Consider the following 13,853-nt stretch of genomic DNA (forward strand, 5'->3'; position numbering starts at 1 on the left):
ACTAATTTTGACAGCGCTAATATATATATATATATATATATATATATATATATATATATATATATATATATATATATATATATATATATACACACACACACACACTCACAGGGGGTGGCGGTAATAATTCAGGAGGACTAACAATTCTCACTTCAACTGTATTTCACAGTTCCCAAACAAGTAGCCCAGGGCACAGGGAATGTGTCACTCAAATTTAAAGTGACACATTTGAAGTGTCAGTGGGGTCAGTGGAAGTATTTAAATCGCAAATAAAAGGGCTACATATTTGATTGTAATGAATGCTTTGTACATGCATACTGTATGATTGAATCTTCACACAGCTCCCATTTGAAAATAAGCCTGACATATTTTCCGCGCAGTCTTTGTGTATAATTTGTACATTTACAGGAGGGCCGCTCTTATGATATGGATCAGTGTGATTACAGATATAGCAGAACACTTTGTATACGAATTCCACATAATACAGCTATGCACGCGGTCATGAAACCACACGCCGATTATTGGGTTAGCAAGCTAATTCGTTTTCGTGTACGAACAGTTTGGTTGGGTTCCCGCTGAGGTGACTGACGGTTCACGTCAAACGCCGCTGGAACGTTGCCACCTTCGCATCACTCAACGTTTCCACTCGGGGCCCTCATCTAAAGCTGCTGTTTTAATGTGATCCGAGTTAGATAAGAAAACACTTCATGTTTTCATATCTCACCGAGCACCCGGTTCATGTATCCAGCCTTGACAGGTTGATGCAGAGTGTGTGTGTGTGTGTGTGTATATCTGAGGGGTTTGAGAGAAGTTCATCCATCTTACTCTTGCTTTCTCTCCGCACAGGCTCATCTTTGCTGTCGTCAGGGTTGTGTTTGTGTGTGTGGCCAGGGGTCTCGGGCGGAGCGGTCAGTGAGGGTTTGACCCCAGCCGTGTGTTAAACTGCTCACATATGTGACAGTAGCGGAGGTCAGGGACTCATGGTGGATGATGTTTGCCCTTGACTGGGGTGCGTTAAACCACTCGCAGCTGTTGTGCTGTTTTGCTTGAGGAGATGGGGGGTGGTGATATGGAGATCGAGAAACAAACTGTTGAATGAGGTGAGAAATCCAGAGAGAATGAAAGAAAAAGAGGGGAGCAGGCCTAATGTGAGTACAGTTCCGGTTGAACTGGAGTCTAAAGTATGCTGATAACAGTGTTGGGTAAGTTACTTAAAACTTGGTAACACTTTATAATAACTACACACTATGAATCTACAATGCTCTACAAACAATAGTTTATGACTATACATAAACATAAAAATAGTACAATAAAAAATACAAACTTGCAACATCAATCTGGAGTGTGTTTCCGAAAACTATCGTTAGCAAACCAGGATTGCAAGTTCCTTTGATACAAACATAGTTTGCTGATTTGCCGTTTCCCAAAATCATTGTTCCAACGAACATTTGCAAACTTGTACACTTGCAACTACACCTCTGAAGCTGTAGTTAGAAACATGGTTAGTGGCTGTGTTCTATTCCCAGTAATTCCCCCATGCCCTAATCATTTAGAACATTCTGACATTTAAACTTGGAATGTTTAAAAAAGCATTAAAAGTGGAATTTACATTACACCTCCAAAGCTTGTGAAAACAAAAAATACAGCATACGTTAATGCTTTTAATTTACTGGTTAGAATATTTCTGCAGTGGATTGCATGTGTCAAATTTTAAATGTAGACTTTTCAAAAAAATTAAATTAAATTATCAATATCCTACTTAATAATAATAATAATAATAATAATAATAATAATAATAATAATTATTATTATTATTATTATTATTATTATTATCATTATCATCATCATCATCATTAATATTACTAATATTATTATTAAATTATAATAAATATATTTATAATTATAAATATAATAAAAATGTATTTCTTAATAAATAGCCTTATTATTTATCTATTTATTTATTTATTTGATTTATATATGATATTAGAATACTTGTTAGCTTTTGAAAGTGGTTTTATGGACCCTGTCATGCACCTGGTGCAATAAGGCACAAGACCTGTTTGCCTTAACATGTTGCTATTTTCTGGTAAATTTTTATATAAAATGTTGTTTATATAGCATATCCATTTGCACCACTTTGTGGACTCATGGGTGTTCCACTCTAGAAAAGAGGTGTGTTAAGGCTCATTGTTGGCATGTTGCTATTTTAAGGAACTAAAATAGACTTTGCAATCGACCAACTGAAAGCAGATCTAAAGTTCAGCACAGAGCGCATTAGTTGTGAGCCTCGCTTACACATTGCTTAAAACGCACAGGACATACAGCAATACAGAAATATCTTTACAAATGAAAAAATTAAATGAATAAAATTTTACAAAAAATATTATTTTTTGTATAAATATAAAAAACACGTGGGGGGGGGGCTTTTTTAGTTTATTCATAACAATTTGCTTTTGTATAATGTTAGTTTTAGTATAGTATTACTTATTATGTGCATGTTTATGTTTGTTATATTAAAAACAAGCTTAGATTTGTCCACCTGTGTTTGGATATTACTCAGTTTTTGGACCACACTTTGTTATTATTGTTCATTTATTTGTTTGCTGGAAATTAGAACTGAATTTAGAAATAGTTTTGAAAAAATCTTTGCACTTAACAAACAAAATTAATTTTGAAGGCTACTGGATGTCTGTGCGTACAACATCATTTCCTTATCTACGAAAGAGAGAAATGGAAAGTGAAAGTAAAGGCCGAATGGAGGAGGCTCATTCTTTATCCTTTCGCTGCAGAAGCTGTTTAACTGTTTTCTCACTAGTGAAGCGTTCAGGTTTTTCACTTACAAAATCCGCCATGTAAATAGCAAATACGCCATTGCGCTATGTAACTGACCCTTAAAGGGAATAGGAGATGAGACTCTGCTTGGTTTATTCGCAAAACACACCCATAACTCATTAAGAGAATAAGCTCAACGCTGTTAACACGCCCCTGCACCCTGCGCTTTAGACTTTGCGCCTAGATTGTTAAAATAGAGCCCTATGTTTTACAATAGAATATGTAATGTTCTCAATAATATTTGTAAAGGAAACATAGGCCCTATATGTGCCATTTACATATATTTTAATTAATATGGAAAACGTGTGCATGATTTTACCAAAACTACTATTGGTTATTTTTTTTAATGTGTGTTCATGTAAAACAATATAATTTGCATAAAGAAATTATGTTTTTTTTCTAAAGAAGTTGTTACTTCACCCCTTTTAGAGCATCATTTTGGGCGTTTTATGTTATATCTGTAACTACAGGGGATGACACAAACAACAGAGGTAAAATCCAAATGCATGTTTAATCAGTGGTCAGACAAGCAATGGTCAACACAGGTGCAAACAGATACATATAGGCAGTCCAAAATCGTAATCAGTAACAGGGGAGAGGTCAAAAGGTAGGCGGCAGGCAGGGAGAACAAGAATGCAAGGCTAGGTCAAAACACAGGGAAACAAGACAAGGAATAACGCGTTGTAATGTCATCTACAGATAAACAAGACTCGGCAAAGTGAATGAGTAAGTGTGTTGCTTAGTGTGTGCAATCAGTCTCTGACAATCCTCAGGTGGTGCGAGTGTAAGCAGTCTAGATGAGGAAGCATGTGTGAGTGTGAGCGGAGTGCATCTTTGAAAATGTAGTCCAGAAATGGCGGATTTGTAGTCCATGGTTATTGAGAGTGAAATCCAGCGATCTTATGGAGTACGATCGCTGGTTATTGTGACAATAACTAACGTGGTTCAAATGCCCTTACAATCCAAAGATATGCGCTACAGGTGAATTGAATAAACTAAATTGGCAATAGTGCATGTGCATGTAAGAGTGTATGGGTTGCTGGTTAAGTTGGTGGTTCATTCCGCTGGGGTGAACCCTGATGTATAAAGGGCCTAAGCAGAAGAAAATGAATAAATAATGTGAGTGTGTGCGTGAATGAGTGTATGGGTGTTTCCCAGTAATGGGTTGTGGCTGGATGGGCATCTGCTGAGTAAAAAAACATATGCTAGAATAGTTGCTGGTTCATTCCGCTGTTGCGACGTTTAAATTACAGACTAAGGAAAATAATTGAATGAATGAATGAATTAATGAATGAATGATATACTAAAAAACCTTTAAATTTGACTTCAAGGGACTTTAAATTAGGGGTTTCTGTGTGCATCTACAATTTTTGGTGTTGGAGTGGTCAGTTCATGTATAACACGTGCATGTAACAGTAAACTACATTGACTCTACTGTGACTACTGTGGCCTTTGACCCCTGAGGGCCAAACGTTAATATACAACACAGTTTTGGTACATGATATACAACAAAATAAAGACAGCGTGATAGCTACTAGATAATTAACTCATTCCTGATTTCTCACTAGAAATTACATCAAAAATGGTACATAGACATTTCATTTACACACAAACTGAAAAGCAGCTGCAGCTTCAGATGCTATTTTTAACAGTAAACGGCATCAAAACCACAGGATTGTTTGATATCATAGGCAGCAAAGGACAAATCTGCACTGCTCTCAAATATCGTTCAGATTAAAGTATTTCAGTGGACAGGATATGACAGAGTATTTGGATTTAGACATGCCTGCCAACCTTCAAGTGTCCCCTGCGATGGCAGCATTTTTCAGCTTTCAGACAGTCTTGGAGTAAGATTGGAATCTTGGGGGGAAAAACAAGTTTTCCACTCTTGTTTTAAAGCCTGACAAGGATGTAGTTGTCATTTGCCATTTTCAGACTAAGCCCGATTTTGCCACAATCCACATGACATGAGTTGTTGTGGTGATTCATAAGAAGCAGTGGTTGTTAGTGGATGGCACCTCACACTGTCCTGACAAAATAATACTTTTTATTCATAAACTTTCAAACATTGTATTTTTTTTGTATTTATTTGTCAACGCTCTTTACTCCAGCTCGCTCCACATTATTAATCACATCATTATAGACATGTGGTTTGCTTTTCTCAATTTTTAAGCCTGATTTGTACTCAACACGTTCGCTAGTTTGCTTGAGTGTGCGCGGCGAATGTGACGTCATCAGAGTTTCCAGAGATTCGTTTTGAATGACATGATTTCAGCTGGCGGAGCACACACAACTTTTTGAGACTCGAGCGAACAGTTCCGGCAGCCCAACATTTCATTTGACTTGAATATGAATCACTTTGAAGAGATTTTGTCTGAAACAAAATAGAAACAAAATTGCAGAGTATTTTTTTCACAATTCATAGTGTTTACACTGATGTAAATATTACAATTTTAAATGTAAAACAATTTAATAGTTACAAAACTAAATAAATAAAAACAAATCTTAAATTAGTTAGTTTAAAAATCTTAAACGATATTAACCTTACGACATAGTTTCGTAAACTTCTACTTCTTTGTTTATCTGTCTGACTTTACTGCGTGTTTTTTTTTTAAGACGCCCTATGTCGTTTTAAAGAACATCACAACGTCGAATGTGTCAAATATAAAATCCTCATCTGTTTTGTGAGATGCATGATGTGGTGGCAAGCAAAAGTATAAATTATCCTTTAGGCCAGGGGTGCTTAAACTCAGTCCTGGAGAGCCGGAGTCCTGCATAGTTTAGTTCAAACCCCAATCAGACACACCTGGGCTAGCTAGTCAAGTTCTTACTAGTGTTACAAACCCTTTTTTATCAACACAAAATAATTAATTCATAAAGGGAACGCAACAGAGTACACATAAAATAAGTTGTCTAAATTCATAAATTTATTAAAACCAAAGCAATAAACACATCTTGTGTCACAACTAAGTAAGAATCAATAAAGAATCAAAAAACTCACGTTCTCCAACAAACATACAACACTTAACCTAAAGGCCTGTGCACACCAAGACGTTTTTTGCTCGCGTTTTCTATCGACGTTTAACGCCTCGCGACTAAATAACGGGCATCAATGTGATCGTGCACACCTACGCGCAAACCAGCAGGCGCAAAAGCGTCATTTAAAAAAAAAAACGCCTCATGCTTGTTTTTTTTTGTTTTGACACGCCACGTCAAAGCCTTCTCCACCAATCAGATCGGCACTTTTGTTCACGTGCGCGGAGCTGCTGAAGTTACATTAAACAGCACTTGGAGGCGCTCAAGTGCAAAACTGTCAATGCGAGCGCACATTGAAGACGACGCCCAGAGGCGATATGAACGTGGAGCTGCATATTGCTCTGGTGAACACTAATCAATTCTTTATCGCTAGAGCTGGACCTGCTGCTTGAATAATCTATGCTTGTCGAGTCACCAGTAACTTTATCAACAAGCATGTGAACTTTCTCTCCTCCTCTTCTTCTGTGTTATAAGCGGGTGTCAGAAGCTTAAAGTTGTGCAGCGCCATCTAACGTCAAAAGAGTGATTTTGCATCCTCTTCAGCTTGACGCCAGTGAAAAGCACTTGGGTTTGAATACTGAAAAACGTCTCGTAAAATGCTGATGATAAACGCAAACGAAAAGTGTCCCGGTGTGTAGGAGCCTTAAGACTAAACAAACCAATAATTAACAAATTAGATCAAAGTAAGACTTAAAGAAAACAAAACAGTAAATTAAAGAAAATAAAAAGAAGCTTGATGGCTGGCTGTTGGTCCGTATTTATAGCCAATTTTCAACGAGCACAACTCGCCGCAGGTGCGCAAAGGCAGGAAACAGTGAGTGACGTCATGACACACTTGCAAGCACAACACAGACAGGCAACAGCCGTAACAACTAGGCTTTCTAGAAACGTCCTGACAGGGGTATTGACGCAAGCTGGCGCTAAACTATGCAGGACACTGGCCCTCCAGAACCAATTTTGGACACCACTGCTTTAGGCTTATCTTTTTAGATACAGATTTTAAAGTTGATTACTTTCAGCTTTCTGTAGTTTTTCTGTCAAATCTATTCCAGAAAACATCTTGCTAAATATGAAAAATATGCAAATTATTTTAGGGCCTAAATACTTCCATATATTACGCTGTACAGTATATACTATAGGGCTGTTATATCCTTTAGTTGGAATTGCTGATTCTATGGTGTGCTGTTATTTCCAGATAAACAGACAGCTATGGTAGCTCCAGACAGTTTTTGATTGGATTAAAGTTCCATATCATTAGGCAATCAAATGCTCTCTAGTATTTGATACATCCCACCCCTTTAAAACACACGGTGTTGATCTGAAATGTTGAGTTGTTTTGAACTAAATGGTGAGAACGACCAAAGTCCCTTTAAGGCAAGACATTTCACCCAGCGCCTCTCAGGCAGTCTGCTTGATCCTTCTGTTTGAACGGGGAAACATCAAATTCTTTAAAATTGCTTGCCAAGCTTAGGTTACATTTCATATTAGGAGACACCAATAAAATTAAAATAAAATCCTCTTTGCGCCATGGCGCATGGTCTAAAAGGGTTGAGTTTATTTTCTTAATGAGTTATAGGTGTGTTTTGAGAATAAACCAATTAGAGCCTCATCTCCCATTCCCTTTAAGAGCCAGCTGCATCGCGCCATAAGCGCATTTTGACGTAAAGTAAGTTCACTTTCGCTTTTGCTCTCGTGGATAGGGAAACCTTTACGCACAGACATCAGTTAGCCTATAAATAATTAATTTGGTTTGTTAAGCGCAAATATTTGTTTAAAAACTATTTCTAAAATCTGTTCTAATTTCTAGCAAACTAATAAATGAACAATAATAACCAAGAGTGGTTATTAAGATAAGATATAAGAGTTATTTCCAAATACACCTGCCATGCCCCATATGGTCTAAAATTTGACAGGTAGACAAATCTAAGCTTGTTTTTAATAAAACAAATATAAATATGGATATAATAAATAATACTGCTAATAATAATAACATTATACACAAGCAAATTGAATGAACTGAAAAAGCCTCCCGAGATGAAGAAAGTAAGGCAGTGGTTTTTAATCTTCATGTAGGCTAGAAATTAATATGTTTTGTAATATTTTAATAATTTATATTTATATCCTATATATATCCTTATTATATATATATATATATATATATATATATATATATATATATATATATATATATATATATATATATATATATATATATATCCTTAAGATATTTTATATTTTTCATATGTAAAGATATTTGCATATTGCTCTGCATCTTGTTTGTAGTGTGTAAGCCAGGCGTACTTTGCGCCAGACAATAGAGCGACTTTGTTCTGGTCTAAAGATCAGACTATTTACAGTTTCTCAAAATAGCAACGTGCCAAAACACGCCTGCTTTTTTAGACCAGAATGCCTATGGGCGCACATTTGAGCGCAAATGCATTTGCTATTTAAACAGCGTGGCGCAACACCTCAAAATGACCCGAGCTAAAAGTAGCAAAAGAGTATTGCGCTGCGCCTTGCGCCACATTGCGCCGGGTGTATGATAGGGCCTCTTAAGCCCCAGTTAATAAAATTCTTGATAAAATCTTGATTTGTCATGGGTAACAAATGAGCCAGACTACACGTTCCTTAACAACCAGTCATCCCGTGACGTCTACAACGTTTTTCCATCTTATTTCCATCTCAATAATCACTGATGCTTGCTGACAACTAGGTTACATTGTTTAAGGGGCATTCGTTACGGCATGGATATAGGATCAAACTTACGATTCCTTTTTAATATCAATAGATTTTGGTGGGTTTTGAGATACTGAACATTTGATGATTAATCGTGCAGTTTACACTGATGCAATAATGCAGGCTAAACAAGTAGTGACAGAAAACACCTTTAATAACCTAAGAAACCCACCACATCCCAAATAACCTAACACAACTTCTTCCGTCATCATTATATTTCACAGGAAAGCCTAAATGCTTTCATACATGAGATTTAAAGAGCTCATATTGTACATGAAAAAGGGTCATATTTCGGTTATATGGATCTCCAGCAACATACTGATATGCATGCAAGGTCAAAAAACATTTTCATGGTCTTATAATATGCGTTTATTTTTACCCAGTTTTCCCAGCGACTCCTATATAAATCGTTCAGCGATTCATTTGTTCCAAAACCTCTACACAGCACGAAGATAATCTGCGCTGATTGGACCGATGACAGCCTGTTGCGATTGGTCGACAGCGTTCACACTAGACAAATGCCCAGCGCGGTTTGTCAAGCCCCCGGCGGACGGGTCCGCGCTATAGCCCCGTGACCATTATAACCCACAGCACGGGAAGCATGAACCGCACCTAGCAGTGAAAATGAAACCGATAGCGTGCACATCATTTACTGAGCGTGATTTCCGTGACTGAGCTTTTCTCCCTTCTCAGCTGTAACTTAGATCATTTCTATTTACAATTATTGCGTTGGCACCTCTTGCGTGAAGTGTTATTTGTTCTCAGGGCTTACCTGTACTCTGCTTTGCCCAAAGATCCCATCCCCAGCCAGGGGGTTGTAGTGCTCACCAGCTTGTAGCTGGCTGCCTTTGTGCCTAATAAACTGGCCTTATTTTGCACGCACCCCTGGTGTATTGTCTGCCCATTCTCCCAGTCTCATGCATCAGTCTTTTCTGATCCTTCCTTTAGAATGAATGAATCGCCCACAGTAAGCGTGTAGACTGCTGAATCAATTATTTCCCCTCACACTTCCAATAATATCCAGGTAAGCACTGCGTCTTCTTGACTCATGACTTCAGGATCTGTTTGTCTTCGCTGCTGTGTTAGTGGGCGGGGCGCAGGTTTAAATTTTCACGGGTTTGCGCCCATAACAACTATGTTTCGTAGTCACGTCACGCCAAAACTGCTAAAGACTCGTTATGAACACGATTCATTCGAACCACTATGAGTCGACTCTTTTTTTTTTAGATGAATCAATAGTTTTAAAAACTGCCCACTTTCAGATTTAAGCCTTAGCTGGATATTTCGCATTACACTTTTGTTTCGGAACGTATCTCGTTTGCCCAGTTATCGCGGTTTGTTTGGCATATGTGAACAGGGCAATCGCGCTCTGTTCCGCGCCAAAGTAATCGCTCCGAGATCGCTTGAATGAGGTGGTCTCGGCTCGATTGAAACGAACCCTGGAGCGGTTCCATGGCAGTGAGAAAGCGATCCGATCCGAGCGGGGTTATATCACAGTGTTTTATGGATATGTAATAGGCATACGGCTATATGAAGAGAGAATTATGAGTATGGCTGGAAGTTTCGCGAGTCTCCGGATGCCCGCAAACGAGTGTTGATCTCCCGGTAATCTAGCGTTTCCCTCCCAGTCCTCAAATAGGCATGGTCGCGCACCCTTCTCACCCCTCCCCACCGCGTCTCTCCTCAGACACGTCGTGCGCGCACCCTGTCAATCACCATCAAACCACCACCTCTCCTGACAGCTTAGCGAGACGCTGCAAAATAAACCCTGACACTCTGACCAATGTAAGGAGAGTTAACTCGCACGTGACTTGTTTTAGCTCTTTTGGTCCGATTAGAAACTTTGCAGTGTGAAAGCGAACCGCTCCAAGAGCAAAGAGCAACAATGTAACAATTGTAATCTCTGTTTCGGAACAACTGAATCGATTCACAGGTGTGACTGGAAGCTCATTTTCGAAAACCCACAATAGGGGCTCTTTAAATGACCCGGGATGGCAATCCCTCTGTGATCCTTACAACTTAGGATTAATCTACTAGTAAAAAAAAATACAGTATTAATTCACGGGTGTGTTCCGAATGTTGTGATTTGTACAAATCATGGATCAACCATGATCCGTTACACACCTAAGGGTGGTACAGGTTTTTGTCATTTGGTAACCAATTGAATTGTTGCAATTGGAAGATGGGCGTGGCTAACAAAATGAAGGAAGATTGAGGAATGGATGAATTCAGAGCAGAAACCAGACACGCCATGATAGCCCCTTATGAAAGGCATTCCATGTGACCGGAAGTGAAGAAAAGTAGTTTCTAAGGGGGAGAGGTTATGATAGGTGATTACAGATTCTCAGAGCAAATCATTTTATTTTTACAAAATAATAAGACACTGTTTATAACAAGCACTACTATAAAAATAAAAAGAGTACATCTTCCATCTTTGAAGATGCAGAAGTGTGTACAATACAATATGTACAATTCATGTTGTTTGTCTGACAGAAAAGGAACACCACAGGGGGCGCTGACTGTGCCTAATGGGATTTTCTATTAAGGGACTGGAGCACGTGCAGACGCATGGGCGTTGAGTAACTCTCTCCTCTCATGAAACTGTCACTTTAGCACGGCGCCTCTGAGCTCCAGGATCCAGCTGGCTGAGAAAGCAGTCTCCAATAAATGTTCGTTTGCCTCATTAAAGTATGCCATGCTTTTTGATTCTCGGGGTTGTAAGTTGTGTTCGCTCCTCAGAGGCCGGACGGCGCTCAGACTTCACATCCCAGCATGCAAGTGCGTAATACTGCGCCCCTGCGTTTACTCTAGCTCTGCGTAGACAGAAGGATCACGGTTGCTTTTTCACTGTGACAGCGCAAGAGATGGATTGCGACAAATCCGAGGGATCGCTCCAAATGAAACTCATGTGCTGGAACATATGCCATTTTCACTCAGCGTGGATTATTTCTGTGCTATACTTGTCTTTAACAGCCAATTAAAGTTCTGAGGTACCTTAAAAAACTGACTGAATGACCTCGCAGGAGATGCGTGGACTCATTTATACACTTCCAAAACCATAAAAAGCTCCTTTTGTTCATAAATAAACCTCAGCATAATGCATTTTGTGGGATTTCCCTTCATGAATGAAGTCTTTACTCTTATTTTGACATGTGCGTCTTGTTCGTTTGCACCTCGCCTGTCGGTTTGCGTCATTAACCACACGAAATAAATCCACTGTTTGTTGTGTATTCCTGCATCATTTGGTTAGAATGGAGTGTGTTTTATAGTGAACAGATGCTAAAGAGCATGTTTGGAGAATATTACATTGTCCAGAAAGAGTTCTCAGCATGCTTGAGAGACTTTCAGATTAGGCGCTCCAAAGGCAACCATTTAATGAACCTCTTGAAGTTCAGTCTCCTCTTACAGTTTGATCTGATGGAATTGCATGTCAATACAAGTCCACTTTAATTATGTATTAAATGGGCAGAGCCGTGTCATGTAAAATATTAAGAACTTTGCAATGTTCACTCCTGATAAATATTCTTCTTGTTTTTTTGTTTCATCAAGTTTTTACAAAAGAGATTTTCTGTGAAAAGATTTAATTAGGGGCCGATCACACTGAACGCACTTTTCCCTTCTGAGAACGCGAAGCTCACCACAATACCTTTTTTTGTTGACATGACAAAAAAAAAAAAGAAGTGTGCTGCGCTTTTTATGTTGCTAGTGTAGGGATAGTATACAGTTTAACCCAAAGAATGACCAGTCTGGTAGATGAAGAAGAGCCGGAGTCAGAGATTTAAATAAATAAATAAAGTTTACTGAAGATAGTTTGCAGTTTCAATCTGCAGAAGCCAGCTTCAACACTCTCAATGAGTTCCTACGCCGATCTGCTTACAATCACCAATCAATAACAATTATACTCTCACATAACGTCATTAACTGCGTCATACATATAGGTGTTCTAACCTGATTGGTTAAAACATGGCGAGGCAGTGGCGCTGTAGGTAGTGCTGTCGCCTCACAGCAAGAAGGTTGCTGGGTCGCTGGTTCGAACCTCGGCTCAGTTGGCATTTCTGTGTGGAGTTTGCATGTTCTCCCTGCTTTCGCGTGGGTTTCCTCCGGGTGAAGACATGTGGTACAGGTGAATTGGGTAGGCTAAATTGTCCGTTGTGTATGATTGTGTGTGTGAATGTGTGTGTGGATGTTTCCCATAGATGGGTTGCGGCTTGAAGGGCATCCGCTGCGTAAAAACTTGCTTGATAAGTTGGCGGTTCATTCCGCTGTGGCGACCCCGGATAAATGTACTGGGAAACACCCATACACTCTCATTCATTCATTTTCTTTTCAGCTTAGTCTCTTTACTTATCATGGGTTGCCACAGCAGAATGAACCGCCAACTTATCCATTATACAGTATGTTTGTAATTTAGCGGATACCAATTTATCTGCTAATGAAATTTAGCAGTTGTACACATAGGATACCCCTCCAGCTGCAACCCAGTACTGGGAAACACCAATACACTCCCAATTTTCATTCATCCATTCATTCATTTTCCTTTTAGCTTGGTCTCTTTATTAATCAGGGGTCGCCACAGCGGAATGAACCGCCAATTTATCCAGTATATGTTTACACAGCGGATAGTCTTTTGGCTGCAACCCAACACTGGGCAACAACCATAGACACCCACATATACACACAGGAAGTTTCACAAACTAATTTCGAGAGGAGCACGTGATATGATTGTGCACTGCTGGCCATTCATTCGTAATCAGTAATAATCCAATCAGATTGATCCTAGCTGAATATAAATGGATCCCTTTCTCCTTATTGCTCTATCTTTTTTTGGAAGAATCCTCCCTTCCATCCCATCTCCTCCTTTTTCTCTCCTTCTAAAGGGGAAGCGATCGAGACCTACCTGATCTCGGATCCCATGCTTTTAGACCAGGCGGGAGCCCTGGGCTCAAATATCTCAGAGCTCAGGGTTCTCTCCCAGGACAGCATGCCAAACCTGTTATAAATGCCAAGCATATCTAAGTGGGAACTCCTGAAATACACTTCAGCCAATTTAGCTTATTCATTTCACCTATAGCGCATGTCTTTGGAGCCGGAGCACCCAGTAGAAACCCACGCAAACACGGGGAGAACTCCATACAAACTCCACACAGAAATGCCAACTGACCCAGCCGGGCCTCGAACCAGCACCCTTCTTGCTACCCACTGCACCACCATGACTATAAACTATAAAAAACATATATAAAAATTATAAA

At 39.2% G+C, this 13,853-nt stretch overlaps 2 protein-coding genes across 2 annotated transcripts in view; both read left to right on the forward strand.

The window, feature by feature from the left end:
* The window catches only part of banp (BTG3 associated nuclear protein), a 419,239-nt gene that overhangs the window by 185,125 nt on the left and 220,261 nt on the right, over positions 1-13,853 (forward strand). The window lies entirely within an intron of this gene.
* znf469 (zinc finger protein 469) overlaps positions 1-13,853 on the forward strand; it is a 467,804-nt gene that overhangs the window by 85,348 nt on the left and 368,603 nt on the right. The gene's annotated exons all lie outside the window — the stretch shown is intronic.

Source organism: Danio rerio, chromosome 25 (assembly GCF_052040795.2).
Source record: "Danio rerio strain M-AB ecotype USA chromosome 25, GRCz13ab, whole genome shotgun sequence".
Classification (NCBI taxonomy): domain Eukaryota; kingdom Metazoa; phylum Chordata; class Actinopteri; order Cypriniformes; family Danionidae; genus Danio; species Danio rerio.